A 7500-nucleotide genomic window follows, 5' to 3' on the forward strand; every position below is an offset into this window, starting at 1 on the left:
GTGAACGCCCCTTTAGGAGACCTTCGGTTAGGAGACCTTCGGAGTCCTGAGGTTGAGAATCAATGAAGTCCCCTTAGCGCTGTAGATGGCGGTAGCGCACGTCTTGCGCAAACATCTCAAAAAGAGAAGAATAAGTAGGAGACAACGCCCCCCTAGGAGACCCAACTTCAGCACACGCTTTTGCATTGAGTGGGCGTGGTTTGCGATATCTTTGTTTGATTCAGTATTTTTGGCTTGATCCAACCGCCTCATCTTACCTGCAATGCTGCTTTGTTCATTAATTATTTTAACATGTCGCTGTCCTTTCATTTTCCATGTTGCTGAAAGTTTTGGCATGAATGTCTAATGAAAAAATCATGAATGTTCCATGCAAAGTGTATAATTGCTGTTATGAATGTGTTATACAGGGACATGTCAAGTAAAGTGTTACCCAATGCATCAATACAGACTGGAGTTACTGGTACTTTGTCTTTTGTCTGAACTTTCCTTTTGGTACCACGCTGCCACGCTGCCTTTTGGTACCACGCTGCCACTGCCAAACTTCACCGTCCATTTTGTCAACAAATTTTGCTCAGACATTGAATGCATTTTATTTCCTCAGATGACGCTGAATAAACTTCTTGGCCACTACCAATGTAAGAGAAAGAATGTAAGAGAATATATGATTTGCTTGACCACAAGAAGAACAGTGTTCCTGTAAAGGGAAAAAAAAACTGATGTGTTGTCAATAAATTATAGTATTCTTATGTCTCATTATCCTTTACCTGATATGTTTTAATGGTGTAGCTCAGGGGTCAGGAACCTTTTTGGTGGAGAGAGTAATAAACGCCAAATTTTTAAAAACTAATTTTCATGAGAGCCATAGGCCATCAAAGAGACAATCAAAATCATGTATTTCAATTAAGCCCAACAATTTTAGAATGTACTGTCAAGTTATTGCTTTTATTGATAACGGGTAAGTATAGGGTTGCCAACTGCCAACTCCATTATGGTGAGGGTCTGAGAGAATTTTGTATTTCTTAGATGTAATTTCCTGCATTTTAACACTTTTTAACCTCCCTTGTTCCATTTCAATTCAATATGGAACCCGTACTTTTATTTATAAATACAGGACGATTCCATATTTCAAGAGATAGTTGGCAACCCTAGATAAGTAAGAGCCATATACAGTTCCCAAAAGAGCCAGATGTGGCTCTAGAGCCATAGGTTCCTGACCCCTGGTGTAGCTCCATCTTCATCATACATAATGTAGTCCAGTCCGTACTTTGGAAGCAGAAGGGTTCTGGTTTGAATCCCATGCTATTCCCGGCTGATAATTGCAGGTTTGAACCCCATGCTATTCCTGGTTGAAGGTTGCAGGTTTGAATCCCATGCTATTCCTGGTTGAAGGTTGCAGGTTTGAATCCCATGCTATTCCTGGTTGAAGGTTGCAGGTATGAATCCCACACTACCCCTGGCTGATGGTTGAAGGTAGGGGTGGGCGGTATGGCCAAAAATGTATACCTCGGTATAATTTTAGCCACAATATATATAACGGTATATAACACGGTATTTTCTTTTGTGTAAAATTGAAGCATTCGGTTGCAAAATGTCCAAAACTCTGTTTTTTTTTTACCGTTGCATTTGCATTTTTTTAGATTTGCATTTTTGGAATGTGTGTGAATTCTTGCCATTCAAATATTTTGAAAAAAAACAAAAACTGCATCAGGATAAAATGTAAACTGTAACTTCATCCCCGGGGGAGGGTGGGTGGGTATATGAGGGTGGTGGGTGGGCACTAAATATACGGTCTGACATTTTTGGGGGACCTCAGATTTGAATATTTTGTTTCCTTCTGATTTTTTTTCTTTTTACTATTGTCCTTCTTTGTTGTTAAACCGATGTTTTGTTTATTGTATTGTCTTATTAAAAAAGAAAGGTAAATGAAAATACATTTAAAAGAAAGAAGAAAAAAAAGAATGAAAGACAAAAAAAATAGGTCCCCCATAAGGGAGGGTGGTTGGGTTTAGAAAAAAAAAAAAAAAAAAAAAAAACCTATGTAAAATGCATTTTGCAAATGCAATGCAATAGGCTACAACACTGTCACCAAGTCAATTTCACCAAGTCTAGAGGGGTTAATCTAGGGAAGGGAGGGGTGTCAATCTGAACAGGGATTTTATCCAATAAATCGTTCATTTGACCTTTTTTTCTATTTCTGGAGTTGCTGAGGGTAATTTGGAAGTGTGTGCTTGCATCTGTGATTATGCCAAGCCTAATGGTTAAGCTGTTATTGTCAAAATTAAAAAAAAAAACGAACTTTCACATGAGGCAGCTAGCAATGCATTGTAGAACTAACTAATACATTTAAATGGCAGCTATCACTGCAGCAGCAGTTAGCGTGCTAACGTTAGCGAAATCGCTAAATCACATTTTAAACAGTGAACAGTCATTTAAATTACTAACATGACTTGCTGCTTCCGCAATGCGATGCTTCCGCGACCCCCCAGGGGGGCTTGCGCCCCACTTTGAGAAACACACACACACACACACACACACACACACACACACACACACACACACACACACACACACACACACACACACACACACACACACACACACACACACACACACACACACACACACATAAACGCACTCACACACAAGCAAACTCATACACACACGCACACATGAGCACACACACACACGCAAACACCTATATATGCATTTACGTGCCCGAGCACATTGTAGCAATCCAATAATTTCTGTATGTGACACAGACAGCAGAGAACCCCTTACCTACAGCAATCTAAATAGAAGCAAACATGTTTCATTTTGTGATTTAAATATATAAACACACATAGACGCACACACACAAACACACACACACACACACATGCAATATGCCATTTTAATGCTGTGATACAGATGACCTTGTGGGTGGAGACTGAATTAAGTAAAGTTAATAAGAAGATGCACCAGATTGTGTGTTGTGTCCTAGAACATCTGGACCTTTGTCTGTACACACACACACACACACACACACACACACACACACACACACACACACACACACACACACACACACACACACACACATACACACACACAATGACGCACAGACACAGAGAGAAGTGTGCACATACGCAGGCAGGCAGGCAGGCACGGACGCACTCACACACACACATACCCACACGCACACACACACACACACACACACACACACACACACACACACACACACACAAACACAGATGGTTGCATATGTTGTGTGCTTGTAAAAAACTGCTGGAGAGACATAAAACCAAAGCAATCACTCTCGTAGTAATGACTCCTACACACACACACACACACACACACACACACACACACACACACACACACACACACACACACACTGCAATCACTCTCGTGGTAATAACTTGTCACCAAAGGGCAAGCAAACTGGGACTGGGAATGTGCCGAGGGCCAGAGCCTAAAAAGAGGGCCCCTTGGTAATGATTGGATATAAACGTATACTTTAGGGCTGGGACATAAATGCGTTAATTTCGATTAATTAATCACGCGATTCGATTAATTAATTAACGCGATTTAAAAAATGAATCGCAGTATAATATAGCTACATAGTTCTGGATTAGACCAGTGGAGGGCAGTATTACGCCTGATGGTGAACAGCCTGCTGAAATTGCTTCTTTTTAAAATGAACAATATTTTTAGATTAAGCTTATTTAAAGTGATTATTCAAAATTCATGTGAAACAAAACATTTTTCACTGTTCTCAAGTCAGATATTTAAAATGCGATTAAATCGATTAATTAATTTCAAAGCCTATAGATTAATTTGATTAAAAAATGTAATCGAGTCCCAGCCCTAGTGTACTTGTAGGCTATTTACATTACATTACATTGCATTTGGCAGACGCTTTATAACCAAAGTGACTTTCAAAAGAGGACATAATCAAGCCAACATCACAAGCAAATACAAAGTGCACAGGAGATATACAGAACTTTTTTATAGAGTAAATAACGAGTACACACGCACACAAACACACATATTTTATTTAAGGTGCTATTTCCGCTCAGCCCAATATTATTGCAGTTGTTTTTGGCCTTCCGTTTACACGTAAATAACATTTTAAAATCCACAATAATTTGGCTTTAAAAATATCCAATTTAGGGAGCTAAAACACACCTGTCACCAACCAACTTCCTTAAAGGGGTATGCCACTATTTTGGGGCTTAATACAGTTAAAATCGTTGGCCAGGGTTTATATAGGAAGTAAAGTGTCTTATTTTTCATGTAAGCCGTTATCTTGTTTTAAGGCAGGTTAAAAGAGGAAGCATGTCGCTAAGCTAGTGAAAGTCAATGGATCCGTGTAGCATGTAGCAATTCTGCACGGATCCATTGACTTTCACTAGCTTAGCGACATACTCCCTCTTTTAACTTATCTTAAAGCAAGACAACGCTTAACATGAAAAATAAGACACTTTACCACCTTTATAAACCCCAGCCAACGATTTTAACTGTATTAAGCCCCAAAATAGTGGCATACGCCTGTAAGCTCTGCTGGGCAGCCTAATGGTTAAAGTGTATATCGCAGGTTAACCACTACTTTGGATCAATGTGTACACACTGTATTCAATAAATGATCCACATATATAAGTCCCTCCAAAAACGATGTTAAACAACGATTTTTGTTGTTTGTTGTGGCAAATGTGGGTTTAACCGTAACCTGGCGACTACGTCAGGCGAGGCCATGGGTGAACGTTCTAATTTTATTTGCCTGGAATTTTACATAGGCGAGGTGACGATCACTAATGATATAACGGCCGTGGCCTGCAGGCCTATAATAGAAATCGCAACTACCGGTAATCGTGCGGCTTTTCTCATGCGGGGCACTGTAACAACTTCTAAATGATTTAGTAACTTTTGGCCAACTAGTTTTAGTAGAAATGCTATTCATGCAGGGTTGCAAATTCTGCTTGGACCTATAGGCTAGACTAGGCTATGCGACATGGGCTTCTTTTTTTTTACTAGCCTAATCCCTTCATATTTTTGGGCTTGCTTTTTTAAATTAACTGCCAATATCGTGTCAGCTAAATGCAATAGGCTACCTAAATTACAAACAGCACAAACGGGTCTCTTGAAATGATCTGCGTAGCCTAAAATGTGGTGCTTTTCGCCCGACTGGGGAGTGACTGTCCATGGTGCTGAAATCGCGTCAAACTTTTCCTAGGTGCAAAACAGTAGGCTAAAGTATACCACCCGAGTCATGTCGCTGTTGTAAAAATCACATGGCCTATTTTTAGTTCAATAGAATTACATGCAACTTCAATAAAGGTCACCCACATGCGTGTCACAAATCAATAGTATAGGTAACCCACGCGGCGGCGGGACTATTTCGGTTAACCTATATTCCTTGAAAAAAAAAAAAGTCCGTGTGTCACAAAAAAACTGCACTGTCCGTTATTATAGGCCTACCAAACGAAAGTATCCATATAGAAGAAATCAAGTCTTCAGTTTCAATAATCCACGTTGTGTGGCGCAAATCCAAACCTTCCAAGTCTCTCGCGGCCAAAAGTGACTAAGCTCACCTCTGATGATATAGCCTACTTATGTTCCAGGTTACTCACGGCACTGAGACGATGCAGGATCATCCATGGAAAGTCTTCAAGTAATCCAAACAGAGCGGTTCAAGCAAGACAGTAAAACAACAATAGTCGCCAGATCAAATAGGCCTATAAACATAAATACCAAAACTAACCTAGGCCTATGTAGATTTGGTATGACGTTTGACAAAAGCATCTCATTCAGATGGCCAGGGAGAGAGGCAAACAATCTTTCAACAGCGTTGGCTGAAGCCTTCGAGTAGAGCCTTTTGGTTGTATCTTTTCAGTCTCTATTTTCCTACTACGCGCGTTGGATCCACGTTTTTAGATGCGTCCCAGCATCTCTATAAGAGGGTAGGCTATGTCTGTCCGTCCGTCTGAAACGTGTTCTTCAAATTGTTCCCTTCTGTGTCCACAAGGTGGGAGAGTTGACTATTTCGCCCGGAGCACGCAGCTGATTGCATTGAGAGACAAGTGCAGCGCGAGTACAATGCAAGTGCTTGTACATTGAATAAGAAGCAGTGATAACGCGCCAGTTGCCCTAGCCAGGACAACTGAGGGGGCATTCAATTTTCGGCATTATTTTGCGTTTGGGCCGTGGGAGGCAACTTCTTTTCGTTTTCACCAACACCACTGTGAAGTGTGTCACTATGTTCACGGTCTTTACCCCCTTATGACACCGGCCCGAGGATGTCAAACGTGAGGGGGGCGCTTCATCATGTTGTGTATGATAGTGTCACGTTGTGCAGCTCAACTATGTGGTTTGTCAGAAACTCGCGGCAATGACAATGAAACGTGGTGCTCGAAACAAGTAGACAAATGCGCCATTTGACATACGGTGTACTGATGTTCTCGGACTCGGACGTATTGCAAGGGAGGTTCATTCGTTTTCTGCTGACCGCCGTGTGGACCGCACAGGTGCTTTCCGCTGTGCCCAGACAGATTGCTTTGCAGTCGTTTGAATTTGGTAATCTCTGGCACTCTTACAATGCAGCCGACTGCTTTGCACCTTGCCGTTAAAAAGCTTGGAGCGAATGATTCACCCAAACGGTTTTATTTATTTATCATTTGTCGCTGTTTACATTCGTTCCCACTTGGACATGATGCTGAAATGGCATGATAGACCTACTAAAGGTTGATACTAACAATGTCTGGTAATTTGTAGTGTAGGCCTACTTGAAATTTGAAATCACATGGTAGGCCTAGCCCTTCGAGACTCGCATTTTGAGGCAAGCGCAATCGTAACCACTCCCCCCCCCCCCCCCCCCCCACCCCATTTTTTTTTTTTTTTGGGTATAGTTCGAACACTGGTAGGCTATTTTACTGCCTCACGGTCACATGGCACCCTGTAGCGGTCATGATATAATATTGGCAATGATATTTATTTCATACCCGTACGGCATAATTCAATCACACACCGTACAGAATACAGGGCTACGGGCTACTGAATGGCCTCGCCTGACGTCACACAATAGATTAGAATTCTTTGAACATGTTACTGAAAATACACACTTTTCCTCATTATATTTCATTTTCTGATGCCCTGTTGCATGAAAAAAATGATGGATAATTGTTGACGTGGTAGAACTATCAAAGGAAGTCCATTATTTTGAATAAAAATTAACCTGAGATATACACTTTAAAGAGGTTGACTAAAGATCGGAGGGTTGCAGGTTCAAAACACACCCTTACCATCCATGCTTGTAGTGCATTTGAGAAAGGCATGTAATCCCATCTAAAACACACTGGTTCACGAACGTCTTTTGAATATCCTCTCTCTGCCCCTCTCTCTCTCTCTCTCTCTCTCTCTCTCTCACACATACACATACACACACACACACACACGGACGCACACACACAAAAACATACTGAGGCACATCCAGACATGGACAATCATGCTCAAAGGAATATG

Source organism: Engraulis encrasicolus, chromosome 21 (genome assembly GCF_034702125.1).
Source record: "Engraulis encrasicolus isolate BLACKSEA-1 chromosome 21, IST_EnEncr_1.0, whole genome shotgun sequence".
In the NCBI taxonomy this organism is placed as follows: domain Eukaryota; kingdom Metazoa; phylum Chordata; class Actinopteri; order Clupeiformes; family Engraulidae; genus Engraulis; species Engraulis encrasicolus.